At 40.6% G+C, this 15,543-nt stretch overlaps 1 non-coding gene across 1 annotated transcript; it reads right to left on the bottom strand.

Annotated features, from left to right (window-relative positions):
- Nucleotides 1–4,851: 4,851 nt before the first annotated feature.
- On the bottom strand, nucleotides 4,852–4,959 carry LOC130022751 (U6 spliceosomal RNA). The gene has a single exon (XR_008792290.1). It is a non-coding gene; the product is annotated as a U6 spliceosomal RNA (small nuclear RNA).
- Nucleotides 4,960–15,543: the final 10,584 nt, after the last annotated feature.

Genomic DNA, 15,543 nt, shown 5'->3' with positions numbered 1-15,543 from the left:
AACTGTTTGCACTTTCGCTCAGTACCATATCCCAAGTGCTCACAGAAAGGGACAGAAGAGGTAATTTATATATTTCTCCGGAATGCAAAGTCACCTTGACTCCATTTGCTATATAGCAAGTAGATATGCTGGTGTGTATACATACATATTATGTATAATATATATGTACTATGTTTAAATGTATTCAAAATGTATAGACAGATCTATGGATGGCTATATTCAAATTCCCAATGAAGCTTGTTCCAAACACAATGGAACATAATGAATTATGCCCTGTTTTTCTGAATATAATTGCTACTTAGAATCATATTTGTGGAGTTCAGTAGATATAATATACTCTTGGCAGAGTTTGAATTTTCAGAAGTTGTCAAGTATGATTCTTAAATCTAATTTGCATCTAAATTCGGTTTCTTATTATGTTTGTGATTTGCCTCAAAAATTATGAAAATCCATGTTTGTTCAGTTATCCTTAAATCTTAAAATCTTAGCATTTTGAGATTACTGTTAAATCTTAGCATTCCTCTCTATGTTATATGTCAAGGAAAAGTTCACCAACATTTTAAATATTGCTAGAATAGAAACACACCAGATAGAAATTAAAATGTTGGAGAAATCAATTTGGCTTAGTTTTTTTGAGGTGTGAGTGATTTAAAGGCTCACAGTATTTTGTTTACTTTAAGTTTTTCCACACCTTTGAAAACAATTTCTAAAAGTATTGAACTGAAGCAGATAGTTGAGAGTTAAATTTTATTTATGCACATACAGTCTCCTCTGCTCATATTTAACAAATTACTGGGTGGGATGAGATTGCAAGAAATAACATAGGTCATTAATAAAGAACCTTGAATGCTGTGTGTATGTGTGTGTGGGGGGGGGGGGTGGGGGTGGGGCGGAGAAGTGGGTAAGAGGGCAAAATGCATAGCCCCAAAGAGTGAGTCTAGTCAATTTATCAGGATGGAATCAAAGCTGCCATTGCATCCCAAGTGACTATAAACAATATTAGAAAATAAGACATAGAAAATCACTATCAGAATAAAACCACAGAAAACATATGTGGAGATGGGGGAGATGGGGCTGGAGAGACAGCACAGGTCTCGAGGCACTTGCTTCCCTGAGCCGATCCCTGGCACCATGTCTGGTTCCTCAAGCACTGACCTGGTCCTTGAGCACAGCTAAGTATGGCCCCCAATATCTCGTCCCTCTCAAAAATATGTAGAGATATTTGCTGTGTTCTTGGATATTGTAAATTTTTAGTGGAAAAAGACAGAGGGAAATAGAGTTGAGATGTAGGTGGAGTGTCCTGGGTCAGTCCTTGAATAGTGGAGCGTGAGGAGAGCCCGGGGCATGGGGAGATGATGTTCTGTAGTAATTTCTCTGTGTTTCGGAGAGACAAAGAGTAGTAATGTATGGAAAATGTAAGTCGGACAAGTTAAGTCCAGATTTTTTTTTTTTCAGTTGAGGCAACCATCACCCCCAGTAGTACTCAGGGGCTGCTCATAGCTCTGTGCTCAGGGGACCATTCAGTGCCAGATTCATCTTTGGTCAGACTTGGGTCTCCTGCATGCAAAGCAATTGCTCCAGTCTACTGAGGTACCTCTCTGATCTCACAAGTTTGGGTTTTTGAAATTCAAAATTAGGCTGGAGAGATAGCTTGGCAAGCATGGTTTGCGTGCAGGAGGCCAGGTTTGACCACCAGCAGCCATGGCTCCCCCAGGCATGACCAGGGAGGATGTCAGTGCTGAGCCCCAAGTCCAGCTGGGGGTGGCCCCCAAATAAATAGCTCGCAACAAAGTGTGGACTTTTACACTTCTCACGGAAGATGGAGCAACCTCTAGACCCCAAACTGTTTAATGGAGGATACTGCACTGTCTTCTCTAAGCCTTAGGAGGAAAACAACAAGTACACCAATATTAGCTATTTGGTGTTAGATCGAAAAATCATATAGAATAATGCCTGACTACATTTACTCTAGAATGTCTTCAACCAGTCCTCATTTGTGTTTAGGTAATTTGATAGCTACATTAAAGGAAGAATTATTTGGATACTGAGAGACTTTCATTTTTACCTATGTATGTAAAAGATATATATATATATATATATATATATATATATATACATACACACATATATGTTTTCCATTTACCATTTACTATATTTTTGTTTGTTTGGGGCCACACCCAGTGGTGCTCAGGGCTTAATCCTGCTTTGTGTTCAGGGATCATTCCTGAAGGTACTCGGGAAAGTACTATGTGATGAGCACCCTACATGCTGTGCTGTCTTTCTTTTTTAAAAGTCTTTATTTTAGGTACTGTGGTTTACAATACTATTAATGATAGAATTTTATGCAGACAATGTTCCAACGCCAGCCTTCCACCAGAGTGCCCCCCACGCTGTCATTTAGTCTTATTTTATGTGTACATTAGAATTACTTACAAAGATATGTGCTCAAAATCCAGGTGCTTTCTATTTCATGGGATGATTTCAGAGAGATTTTTAGGATGATTCTGGCCCTTCACTTTGTGCTTTTAAAGGCAGCTCATTCTTATAGTAAACGTTATGTAGTGCGATAGTTTTTATTGCACTGAAAATGTGTGTTGTTTATATATGTGTGCCATATGTATATTACATACCTATTATATTTGACTGAATTTATATTGTATATATGTTTCTTATAGACTGAATGGATGGATGCATGTATAGATAGATAAATAAGTCAGTTCATTCAAGGGCATCTTTGCTTTTTTAAGGCTTTATTCCCAAACTATTTGTGTGTCACCTACATTATCATGATACTTAAGCTCAATGTAGGAACATTCAACTCCCGAGAATAAGGCCAGTCCTGTACACAATTAAAATTCTAAATTGTATTTAGTTCCTTCGTTGTCCTTCAGTTGTCCCGGGGTTTTCATTTTTTTGAAATTTAAGATTCAGGCTAGGCTTCTGCCTTATGTTAGCTAGCTGTATTCCTTTAGCATTTGAAACATGTCTGTACTACTTTTTCTTCTTGTTTATGTTGTAACATTGGCTTCTTTGAAGAGTCTACAGCTGTTGTCTTATAAAATTTTCTATAGACTGTGCTTCGTTTGGCATTTATTCATAAATAAGTTCAGGTTAAACGTTTTTGACACTGATGTTTCATTATTGCTGTTGTGTATTTCTTCTTTCAGCACATTGAAGACATGACGCACTGTTAGTGATGCTCTTTGTATGAGTTGGTGCACGTGGCACAGAAAATTGATATAATACAATGCTTCACAAACTTTAATAATTTATAGTGCCCATTGATGAACCTTTCCTGAATTGCTCATTCTTATCAGTTACATACAGACTGTTGATATTTCCCAATAGTATTTTTGCTTCCATGTTTTATATGATTGTTTTTAATGTAAAGAACTTATAGTCCATCTCTCATTTTTACAGTGTTTCTGAGATCTTATTTTTTTAACATAAGTTCCAACTGTATTGTTATTATCCATTCTGAAAGGGAAGCCCTTTGAGCCTGCTTACAGTTTTGTTGTTGTTGTTTGTTTCATTGATTATGACTAACATGTGTCCTCTCTAAAAAGATTGTATCTGTGAAAAGCGTGAACTCATTTTACTACATATTCCTCTAAGTTTTATATGCTTAGTTTTAGTGTTTAAGGTTTGAGATTCATTTTTTTTGTATAATTTCATCTTTTTTATACCTTAGTAGTATTCCACTGTGTAGAAATACCACAATTAATAAAATAGGTATGGATGATGTGAATAGCTATATTTATTTATTTTACTTTATTTACATAGCTGTAGTGGGCTGTAGTGATAGCACAGTGGGTAGGGCGTTTGCCTTACATGCGGCCAACCTGGGTTGGATTCCTCCGCCTCTTTCAGCAAGCTACCGAGAATATCCTGCCCGCACGTCAAAGCCTGGCAAGCTACCCATGACATATTTGATATGCCGAAAACAGTAACAAGTCTCACAATGGAGACATTACTGGTGCCCACATGAGCAAATCGATGAACAGTGGGAGGACAGTGCTACAGTGCAGTGCTGCACACCCTAGTGTCAGGGTTGTTCCTAATCCAGTTGTTTTGGCATTCAGTCTAAGCATCAGCCCCACCACCAGTGTGACCTTGCCTCCTCCAAGGCCCCAGTTTCCCACCCCAACCCCCTCACCTGCCCCCTTAGCAATCACAAAATAATTTGTTTTATGTTGCTTATTACAACTAATTGGCTAATGGAATTATTATTTTTTTTTATAATTTTATTTATTGAATCACCGTGAGAGCAGTTACAAAGCTTTCGGGTCTAAGTCTCGGTCATACAATGAAACACCCATACCTTCACCAGTGCCCATTCTCCACTACCAAAAACCCCAGTATACCCCCATCCCACACCCTCCCCCTACATGTGGGGCAGATGATTTCCACATTACTCTCTCTCTACTTTTATCACATTCAATATTTTGACACCAAACCCACTATTATTATTTGAGATTTTACCCCAACACTCAGATCTGCTGAAAAGGCAACAGTAGACAGTTTGTGTTCTATTTCTGGTTATGAATAACATGATGTCGCGTGGCTGCAGTAGGGCCACGTGATTTTGAAATTCCGAAATTTTTTTTTTAAACACCATGAGGTACAGTTGTAGATTTACAATTTTTTGTGCTTGGGTTTGGGTTATACAATGATCAAATACCCATCCCTCCACCAGTGCCCATTTTCCACCACCATGGATAATATCCCTCCCACCCCCATCCCTCCCATCCCACCCTGCCTCTGTGGCAGGGCGATCCCTTGTGTTCTCTCTCTCCTTTTGGGTGTTGTGGTCTGCAAAAGAGGCTTTGAGTGGCAAACATGTTCAGTCCAAAAAATATGGAACGCTTCACGAATTTGCGTGTCATCCTTGAGCAGGGGCCATGCTAATCTTCTCTGTATCATTCCAATTTTTAGTATATGTGCTGCCGAAGCGAGCACGGAATTATTTTTTAAGTACTTAATTAAAAGAAAATATGTGAAAATTGTTTTACCTCAACCTGGAGTTAATTCTTATCTGTGGGTTTATAGACTGTTCCTTGCTAGTGGAACCATCTGTGTTATCGTTTATTATTTATTGAGCTTAATTGGTTCCTATATTATTTTCCTATCTAGTTTGGTGTGCTCCTACTGGGTTGTCAGTATTGTAGAATTTGGAGGTGTTGAGATTTCCAAGCTCTGTAGAACTGGACCAGTGGGTGAGTTTACATGACTGTGACTGTGGGGTATGGGTGCAGCTGGTGGGGCTTTTGCATGGTGGGAACTTAGCTCACCCCCTCTGGAGGGCGCCCCAGTGTTTTCAGCTCAAAGACCAGTGTGCCATGAGTTTTAGCGGCTTGGTGTGCCTCTCCTTGGAGATTTAGTTGTGAGTCTGTAAGGCTGGGCTGGTGATGAATTTACATGGCAGTGGCTGTGGACTGTGGGATGAGGTTCTATTTTTAATGCTTGATTGTCTCGCCATCTTTTATCGAAGACAGACTTTTTCCCCTGTTGGGTTGGATTTTAACATTGTTGTCAAGGGATGATTGTTAAAAGTAAAATGGTTGTCTAACTGGATTTATTTATAGGTTCTTCATTTGTGTTCCATTTGTCTCTGCTGTTCTGTGTGCTGGAGCGCAGTTTTCGATACCTAGTCTGTAAGTTTTGTAGCGTGAGTCTGCCAATTCTCAAGGTTGCTTTGGAACTTTGCATTTCTAATCTCATTTCTTTCTCTCTCTCTTTCTTTCTTTCTTTCTTTCTTTCTTTCTTTCTTTCTTTCCTTCCTTCCTTCCTTCCTTCCTTCTTCCTTTCTCTTTCTCTCTTTCTCTTTCTTTATTTCTTTCTTTCTTCAGATTTTAGAATAGTTTATCAGACAATTTAGACAAAATGCTTCTTGGAAGTTCTATTTAGTCCTAACTTGCAAAGGGATTTTATACTTTTACAATAATGAATTAATGTTTCATTTGTATTGAATGTGTGCTATGTGTATTCAGGTAATTTTATTACATTATGGAGATTTTATTACAAGCTTTTACTAATGCTGAAACTTGTCACTGTCACTGTCCTCCCATTGTTCATCGATTTGCTCAAGCGGGCCCAGTAACGTCTCCATTGGAGACTTTGTTGTTACTGTGTTTGGCATATCAAATACATCACGGGTAGCTTGCCAGGCTCTGCCGTGCGGGCGAGATACTCTCGGTAGCTTGCTGGGCTCTCCGAGAGGGGCCGAGGAATCGAACTCGGGTCGGCCATGTTGGCTGCGTGCAAGGCAAACGCCCTACCACTGTGCTATTGCTCTAGTCCCCATGCTGAAAGCACTGTGTATAATGTAACATTTTCTAGTGACCAAAAAAAAAAAAAAAATCTGCATTTTATTTGGAATTGAGTTAAACCTATATAGTTCAGTTTGGGGAGAACTGAAATACTATCATTTCTCCCATTTCATAAACATGATACATTGCTTTATTGATTACTTCTTTGTATTCGCTCAGCAATAATTTGTATTTTTCAATATTAGTGCCTTACTGATCCTGTTTTTTATATGCTATTTTTTAATTGAAATAGGTACATGAGATACAAAGTTGTTCATAATTTGGTTTCAGTCATACAATGTTCCAACACCCATCCCTTCACCAGTGTACATTTCCCACCACCAGTGTCCCCAGTTTCCCTCTGGGTACCCCACCCCCAGGACCCCAGCTTGCCTCTATGACAAGCACTTTTCTTTTTTCCTCTCTTTTATATGCTGTTTTAAGTGGTTCTCTTTCTTAGATTAATTACAACAGTCAGTTGGTTTATTTTTGTTTTGTAAGCGTTCATCACTTGTAGAAGACTCTTCCTTGCCTGGTTGGAGCCTCAGCACCAAAAAAAAAAAAAAAATCGAAAGTGGACCACAAATAATCTTGAAATAGGGTGATAGGTGTTAGATGTCAGCAGACATTTTTTTACACTGTTTTCAGATAAGAGAGGTATGGATGTGGGAAATTTCCCTGAAACTGAGACTCGGAGTTCAGATCTGTAGATAAATTGAGGAAAAGATGAGCAGAGGTTGCTAAAGAGGGAATTTCCTTAGGAAACAGCTTGTGATTTTTATCTTGGTCAACTGTTTCTGGAGAAGTAGGCCCTGTGGTTGGTTAGGCAACTTGAAGTAATTTGAGTGCAGTCTAAAGGCCCGAGGAAACACTATTTAGTAAGTGATGTCATAAATTTCATTTGCTCCTATAAAATTGTTTTGTTGTTAAGAATTTTTTTAATCATCACCGTATAGTCTATTCTTGTAGGCCTTGATTTTTCTTTCTTCATTTTTCTGACGGGCTGGAGCGATCGCACAGTGAGTAAGGTGTTTGCCTTCCACGTGGCTGACATGGCCTACCCTGGTTCGATTCCTCCACCCCTCTTGGAGAGCCCGGCAAGCTACCGAGAGTATCTGCTCCACACGGCAAAGCCTGGCAAGATCCCCGTGACGTATTCAATATGCCAAAAACAGTAACTACAAGTCTCACAATTTGTTGTGAGATATTACTGGTGCCTGCTCAAGCAAATCGATGAACAACGGGAGAACATTTTTCTAATTAAAGTTTTTTTTCTAATTCCTCACTTGTTTTATTAAAACATTCTAAGATTGCAGTTGAACTGGCATACTTAAGCATTGTCAGCTTTTTTTGAGCTTTTACAACTTTTTTTTCTGTTTTACTTTATCAATGACCCGTAATTTACACAGTTACTGATATTACTGACAGGTCTACAAAGCTGAGCTTTAGCCTCATATTTTCCCAACACCCATCCTACCCCCAGGGCCGCCTTCCCTCCACCAGTGCCCAAGTTCTCTTTGCCCCTGCCCTGGCTGCCCTGGGACAGGCACATTATAGAGTTTGGTTGTTGCAGTTTGGATTTAATTGGAGTTTTTTTTTTTAAGGTTTACATTATTAGCTGTTTTTCTCTTAAGTTTTACTTTTAATATTTTGTGAAAAACGTTTTTGGGACGCCCATGTCTGTAGAGAAATCCCCACACACTTGTGTGCAGACTGTGTAAATCCCCCTCTGCAGGGCTGTGTGAGCCCCTCACACGCACGGGGATTACACGTGAGAGGATGTTCTCAGGCTCTCCAGGCGGCTCCCTCTCGCCACTTGCATTTGGTGCTTTCGAGCCGCTTCCCCACAGCTATTGCGTTGGACAGACGAAAGAAGAACGAGGGCCAAGCTGGTTGTTGATTAGTTGCTGTTTATTCAGTCTCTCGTCTCTCCGGGCTCTTTCCAGCCCTCTCTCTCTCTGTGTCTCCCTCTCTCTAACCACACAATTCTTTCTTCCTGGTGTATCCGTCTCCTCTATCTCTCTCTCTGCTGTTTCTCCTTCAGTCAACTCATCAATCTGCAGCAGCCTTCAATCAATCAATCCCCCTCTCTCCCTGCAGCCACTCTTTTTTATCCTCTCACATGCCGCCCAAACCACGCCTCCCCAGGGGAAGTGTGATCAAAAATATTTTTCCAGACTTGCCAACCACCTGCAGCCCACAAGGGCAAAACAGCCCTTACGGTGTGTTTCTCCTCTCCTTAGACCTGCAACTTAATTAGCATCTTTAATTCTCCTAATGTTTACCATTCCGTTTGGACACAGTAATAGACACTTTTAGGCTTGTAGGGTGACTCTCCTGAGGACTTCTTACCATAGACTCAGACTACAGTGCTCAGGCCGGATCAGTCATTCCTAACCCCAGCAGCGTCCAAATTAGTTATTACTTTTGGATCATGACAGAATTTGTTCATGACCAAGCTCTTATAGTTAAGCATTATGACACTTTGCCCAGGCCCCTTAGATGCCAGTGGAGCTAATAGCTTACTGCTTGCCCTGGGTCCTTTCAGTCCCTCTTCGGGACCCTGCTTTTGGGGATCTAGGAAGTAAGGGCAACTGAGGCTAAAATTGGGAGAGCAGATGTCCAGGAGGTAATATTATCTGGAGTCAATCAACTCCCATGCCACAGGCTTGTCTTTTTAACTATCTTCCTGTATCCATACAAAAAGCAGTTGCTCTGAAATAACTACCCATGCAAAGGACATTAAGGAGACAAGAAAGACAGTATTTACAAGTCAGAGTCTGATCAGGAGAGAAAGGTAATTGACAGTTTGGGGGGGCAATCAACAAACACAATCTCCTAGCGGCCCAAGAGGAAGGGCAAACCAACGTTATCCTACACATATCCTTACCCCATCATGCTTAGCCTGGTGGGGGGCTGCTTGGAGCTTGACTTGTGGGACTAGGCAGCTGTATCCCTGCTATGTGGGCTCTTGGGCCACACCTAGGAGCCGTGATCACAGGGGTTTAACTCAGGGCCTTGTGCAAGTCAAGAATGCACAATGACCTGGTAAGCTGTTTTCCTAGCTCCAGACATTTGATTTTCATATTTTCAGAGAGTTTTCACTCTTAGATTTCCTTAGAAAGAATTTCCTAATCTCATGAGGCAGGTTTCCAACCACGGAGCAATCTTCCTGGCCCTTGTCTCTACTGTCCTTGGGTGTTAGTCTCATGTTATTTTATATTCCACAAATGAGTGCAGTCCTTCTATGTCTGTCCCTCTCTTTCTGACTCATTTCTCTTAGCATGATACTCTCCATGCCAATCCACTTATAAGCACATGTCATGACTTCATCTTTCCTAACTGCATAGTATTCCATTGTGTATATGTACCAAAGTTTCTTTAATCAGTCATCTGTTCTCGGACACTTGGGTTGTTTCTAGATTCTGGCTATTGTGAACAGTGCTGCAATGAACATACAGGTGCAGTGAGCTGGAGGAGAGGGCAGCTGGGATAGAGAAGGGATCACTAAGTCAGCGAAGGTTGGAGGGATAGCTTGGGATGGGAGATGTGTGCTGACAGTAGATAAAGGACCAAACATGATGGCCTCTCAGTATCTGTATTGCAAACCATATGCCCCAAAGTAGAGAGAGAGTATGGGGCAAATTGTCTGCCATAGAGGCAGGGGGAGAGGTGTGATGGGTGGGGGGTGGGGGGAATACTGGGGACATTAGTGGTGGAAAATGTACACTGGTAGAGGGATCAGTGTTCAATCATTGTATGACTGAAACTCAAACATGAAAGCGTTGTAACTGTATTTCACAGTGATTCGATTAAAAAAAAAAGAAAAAACAAAAAACAAAAAGAATTAGGGGCTGGAGTGATAGCACAGCGGGTAGGGCGTTTGCCTTGCACGCAGCCAACCTGGGTTCGATTCCCAGCATCCCATATGGTCCCCTGAGCACTGCCAGGGGTGATTCCTGAGTGCAGAGCCAGGAGTAACCTCTGTGCATCGCAGGGTGTGACCCAAAAAGCAAAAAAAAAAAAAAAAAAAAAAAATCTATAATAAAAAAAAAAAAAAAGAATTTTCAAATCTGAAAATCATGGTTATTTACTTACAGTTTTTTCTAGGCCATAAACCATGCAACGGAGCATCTCGTGAACTTTTTTATAGCCTTTAGTACATTTGACATGTAGAGTTCTTTATTCATATATGATAACAACTAGTTAATAGTTTTGTTCACTTGCTACTGAATTTTGAAGGCATCATTAGCATCAATAGATATTATTACATTCATATATCTTTTTTTAACAGAAAAGTTTACATAGACCAGATGGTGGTTTATAGGTAGTTGAGTTTTCCTACACCTTGGAGCTTTTATTATTTTTAAGATCAAACTCAAGATTGCTATTTGGTGGATTTCCTATTATAGTTTAGATTCATGAACACCACTGGTAATTCAGCAAGGTGGCATCTCCCACACCTGATGGCTGAAGCTTTGGCTCCCTGCCTCTCTCGTCCTCCTGCTTGTTCTATGTCTCCTAGGTGATTGTCACCTGCCAGTTTCATTTTGTCTGGAGAGTCTGAGACCCAGGAGAGCCTTTTGAGGAAAATAGGAGACATTGGTTGTCTGTGGAAACAGTCCCACAAAGCTTAAGATTATACCGGACCCCCTATTAAAACTAATCAAAATGTACATAATTCAGCACACTTGGGCCCCAAATGAATGTTTTAATAGATGCTTTTCAAAGGCAGTGGCATGTGTTAGTGGGTAAGTAGTTAGGAGACAGTGAGGAGTACACCTGCCATGGAAGACCTGGCGGTTGTTTGATCAGGGTGTGGGTCCGACCCAGTTCTTAGCTGGAGAACTTGTCCACTTCTGTTTCTGAAGCCCAGTGGGAAATGCCGATGCTGAAATCTATGCCGTCGGACCTCAAACTCCGAGGTGAGCACAGTAACCACCATTTAGAGTGGTTGTTGTTTTCAAGCTGACCAGTCCATTGTTGTCACATGCAGAGTTCAAAGAGGCTCTAGACATACGCAGGGAATTATTCAGCTCTTAGTCACAAAAGGCCCTGGTGATGCCCTGATGCCATCATGGTCATCACTGGAGTCCTCTGACAGTGAAGCCACAGCTGCTTCAGATCCAGCAGGCAGCGGACTCGGAGGATTCCAGGCTGGACACAGCTACTATTTTTTTATTTTATTTTATGTTTTGGTGACACCCTTTTCCTCTGTCTCCTGGACAAACCCAGCCACATTCTGATGGGCACTTTCTTACTTACCCTCTTGAGCTCTGAGCCCACGGCCCCTTTTTGAGACCTGAAGCCCATCATTCTCTCCTGCATGGACCTTTGATTTGGGTAGCTTTGTAAAGAACATGGAGCACCTACTTCTGAGGGCCAGCATTATCTCTCCCCACCACCCCATTTCAGCCTTAGTGGTATAGGAAAAATCTTTCAAGAAGCCTCACAGAGTTTCATATCTGCATATAAATGTTATTTGCCACTCCACCTTTTTTGAGAAACATTTCACTCAGTTTCACTTGGCAAATTAGTAGGAATATTCTGGTAAAGTTGGATTTCTTGACTCAGGTTATATATATATATATATATATATATATATATATGTATATTTAATTTAAAGCAATACCAAACAGTTGATAGGCTAGTTTTATTTAAATGATTCATTAAGGGTTTTTTGTTTGTTGATTTATTGGTGGTTTTTTTTTTTTTGGTGTGTGTGTGTGTGTGTGTGTGTGTGTGTGTGTACGCTCCTCATCAGGAATAGCTCAGGTTACTCTTGGCTGTGCACTCAGGGATCACTCCTGTTGGTGCATGGGGACTGTATGGGATGCCAGGAATCAAACCCCAGGTCGGCTGCATGCAAGGCAAGCACTCTACCTGCTCTACTCTTGCTCTGGACTTTTCATAGTTTTGGGTTTTTTTTTCCATATACTACTTTGAAATAACTGATACCCCCAGATTTCTTTATCCAGTAATTTTCAGTTTCTTCCTCTAATTTGGATGTGATTCATAGATGGTTTAAAATTCAGTCGAATAGTGTAGATTTTTTGGAAATGTTTTTCTAAACGGTGTATTTAACTTGAACCACATATGGCCTAAAGTAACCCCAGGATGATTTGGGATGTTTGCCAAAAATGGATTTGAACTTTTTAAAACTTTCTGTGCTACTTCATAGTTCCTGGCCCAAGAAGCTCAAACACAGCACGAACATATCGCCCGACTGAAGTACCATTGCCAGTCTTCTTAGAGCCACTTCCTCAGGGTTCCACAGGTCCAATATTTTGAGAGTAAAATTAGCACAGTTCTATATAGAAGCACCACCCAGTGGTTCATAATTATTTATTATCTGCATCTTTGCTGAATACCAGTTTGGGGTGATTTTTGTTTGTTTGCTCTGTGTGTGTGTGTGTGTGTGTGTGTGTGTGTGTGTGTGTGTGTGCAGTGCTTAGCGCTTACTCCTTGCTCTGTGCTCAGGGTTACTTCTGGCAGGGCTTGTGGAACATATGGGGTGCTGGGGATCGAACACTGGTCAGCCACAAACATGGTAAGCACCTCATCTGCTATACTATTGCTCCAGCCCTGACCACTTTGGGGTATTTTTTTTATAAAAGGAAACAGCTTTATTTAAGCAATTATCAAGTAGGGAATTTTTATTTTATGAGAGTGGTTGGTTGAATCTGACACGCAGGATTTCAGGTCTTCTCAGTTTGTCAGAATATGCAGGCCGCCTTATTTTGCTTCCTACCCCTTAGGATTCACTCCTCTTCCACATCCTTCTCTTCTTTGGGCTTTAAAATTTATTATTATTATTTTTATGGAAATTTTTTATGGAAGTAACACAGCAGTTTGCAAGAACTGCGTTCCATGCATCCCAGGTCCAACTGCACACCTCTTTTTTTTTTTTTTTGCGCATACCTGGCTGTACTCAGGAATTACTTTTGGAAAGGATTGGGGGAACTTATGAGGTGCCTGACATCAAATTCATCAGGCACATGCAATCCAAACACCAATCCTCAATGCTCTCTCTCTGGTCTTCAACTGCACACCTTTGGACAAGTGTTCCACACCACAACTACTACCGAAGGACTGATGACCTTCTGCCATATTCCACTGGATGCCCTGCCCCTCACCCTCTGGCAGCCTTAGTTCTGGGTCAGAGGGCTTGTTTTTATTTAACTTTGTTCCTTGGTTTTACTTCTCTAAATACGTGACATGAGTGAGATTATGAGTATTTATCTTTCTCCTCTTGTTTTACTCAGCATAAGCACTCTTGGTTCCATCCATCTTTTAGCAAAAGGCTACATTGTTTCTTATAGCTGAGTAGTATTGCCTTCTGTGTATTTACTGTATCATCTTTATTCACACATCTGTCTGCTCTTAACCGCCAGGGTTACTTCCATATTTTGACAGCAGTGCATATATATTTTCAAAACAGTGTTTTTGTGTTCTTGGCATAATTATCTGTGATGGGTCAATTTTTAATGTTTTTTAGAAGTTACTGTAAGAGACTGGACCAGTTTTTGTTCTTACCAACAGTGTATGGTTCTACAGTGTATGGTTCTACATCCCTGCCAACTTTTGTTGTTTCTCACCTTTCTGATATAACCCATTTTCACAGGTATGAAGTAATATCTTACCATTGTTATGATGATAAATGATAGTGACCATTTTTCTACATGCTTGTTGGTGGTCTATATTGATTTTCTTTAGTAAAGTGTGTTTTCATCCCTTCGCATGTATTTTGAAGGGGGTAGTGTTTTAGTGTTGTTTTGTTAGCGTGTTATATTAGCTTTTTGTTAGGTGTATGGTATATGTATTTTTCTCCCATCCCCCAACTTTAGACTATACTGTGAAGCTATAGAAATCAAAGTGGTATTGCATTGGATCAAGCACACAGAACAATGAAATAAAAATGAAGCCCATAATTACATCCTCACATATATGGGCAGTTGATTTCTGATAAGGGAACCAGGAGCATAACATAAAAACAGGAGAACCTCTTTCATAAATTGTGCTGGGGACCAGAGAGATAGTGTAAATATTTGTTGCTTGCCTTTCCAGGAACCCACTTGAGTTGATCTCTGGCACCATGTATGGTTCTTAGAGCATCAAGAGTGATCCCTGGACACAGCCAGGCTGAGCGCTGAGTAACACCAGGTATAGCCTAAAAACAAAAAACAAACAAAAAAAAAATCAAATGATTTGGATAGTCACATGGAAAAGAGGGAAATTGAATCTGTATCTCACATTATGTAAGGTAAAGGTAAAGGTAAAGGCCCTCCCGTTGATCGTCGATTTGCTCGAGCGGGCCCAGTAACGTCTCCATTGGAGACTTTGTTGTTACTGTGTCTGGCATATCCAATACGTCACGGGGAGCTTGCCAGGTTCTGCCGTGCGGGCGAGATACTCTCAGTAGCTTGCCGGGCTCTCTGAGAGGGGCGGAGGAATCGAACTCGGGGCGGCCATGTTGGCCGCTTGTAAGGCGAACGCCCTACCGCTACGGCCATACCACCCTGAACGCACCCAATCTCACATTATGTACAAAAGTTAATTCAAAATGAATTAAAGACTTTGTTTTTAGACCTTAAACCGTAAAAAAAAATTGAAGAAAGCAGGCAATTCAGCCTGACACTGTCTTCTGTAAAGTATTTGGGGATTTGACCCCAACAACAATGGAAACAACAAAGATAAACAAAAGGGAAAATTTTAAACTAAAATGTTTCTGCAGCATGGAATAAAAAGATAATTAAAATGAAAAGACATTCTGCCAAATGGATGTTTATTTTTATAGCATTTGTGTCTTTTGATTATCTTGCCAATATTCCCTGTTGGCAAGGTATGTTTTAACTGTCTGGTTATAAATTCCAATTCTAGTCATTTTATCTTTGAAGCTCTGACTCTGGCTTTTGCCACTATAAACCAGATCTTGTCATGTGTAGCTGGCCTTGCAAGAGGGAGGGCAGTCAGCTCCTACCCATCAGGAAACCCAGTCCTAAAAAGGATATCAGTTTGGGGCCCTAACTCCAGTGCAATGCATCCAAGGGCCATTTCCTTTTACTTAGGGATGAGAGAGGGTGATGGAGAGGAAATAAGAGAAAAATCCTAAATTTCATTTCTAAAATATGTCTTGAATAGTCTCTTAAGTTGGGGACATACTTATGGTCTCCATAGCCCTTACCAGCTTTAAATTTTTTTCATTTGTATACAAACATTAATTTTACTGGCAAGA

This window comes from Sorex fumeus, unplaced genomic scaffold (assembly GCF_029834395.1).
Source record: "Sorex fumeus unplaced genomic scaffold, SorFum_2.1 ptg000020l, whole genome shotgun sequence".
NCBI lineage: Eukaryota > Metazoa > Chordata > Mammalia > Eulipotyphla > Soricidae > Sorex > Sorex fumeus.
This window is presented reverse-complemented; position numbering and strand designations above follow the sequence as displayed.